This window comes from Mobula birostris, chromosome 22, assembly GCF_030028105.1.
Source record: "Mobula birostris isolate sMobBir1 chromosome 22, sMobBir1.hap1, whole genome shotgun sequence".
NCBI classification, from domain to species: Eukaryota; Metazoa; Chordata; class Chondrichthyes; order Myliobatiformes; family Myliobatidae; genus Mobula; species Mobula birostris.
Genome location: NC_092391.1, coordinates 8,619,387 through 8,620,213, shown reverse-complemented (window position 1 = coordinate 8,620,213; position 827 = coordinate 8,619,387).

Genomic DNA, 827 nt, shown 5'->3' with positions numbered 1-827 from the left:
GCTGCCTTTTTCTTGTTTTTAATGCTATCAGATATTGAGAAACTGATTTATGTGCTCTGGTAATTAAAAATTTGTACATTAATTGTGTATTGATCAGTTTTCAAATCTCATTGTATTTTAATATAGTAATATGGTAACTATGACTCGTAGGTTAAAATATTGGAAATAAACTGCTTTATTATTAAGGAATGTTCATTGCCCTTTCTGAATTTTAATTGGTAAATGTGATCTTAAAATTGTGGGAGCATGATATTACTAAAGAGTAATTTCTATGCTGAAGCATGAAGCCTGGTACTTAGACAATTTAATGTGCAAATTTAGTGGTGCAAGTTATTTGATACTGTTTTTAGAACATTTATATTTAGATTCTTTAATATGTTATCTGGTGTTAATATCTGAATATTTTGAGCTTCGTAACTGACTAATTTATCAACAGTATTGAAGTAATTAAATCTAATTTGTCTTGGGTTTGTAAATCTTTATTAGTTGTCAGGCAATCTTGAGAGGTTTTTGCTTTTTGTTAAAGGTCACCGATCATCTACTGAGCCTTCTTTCATATTTGGGTGGGGGGGACATGGGGAAATCTTCATAGGTGTTGATTCGCAGTGTGCCACTATATGGTTGTGATAGTTAAGTTCTGGCAAACTGCTCTGCTAAGCAACAACTCACCTTCCTATACACAATTTCCCTTTTTTTTTTGTAGAAAAGTTGAATATTTATTTTGATAGAATTGAGACACTTGGGCATTTTCTCCATTGCCCTCCAACATGCTGTAAGCTTGGTTGTATGGTGGTACTCCTGTAGTCATAGAGTCATTCCTAATCCAG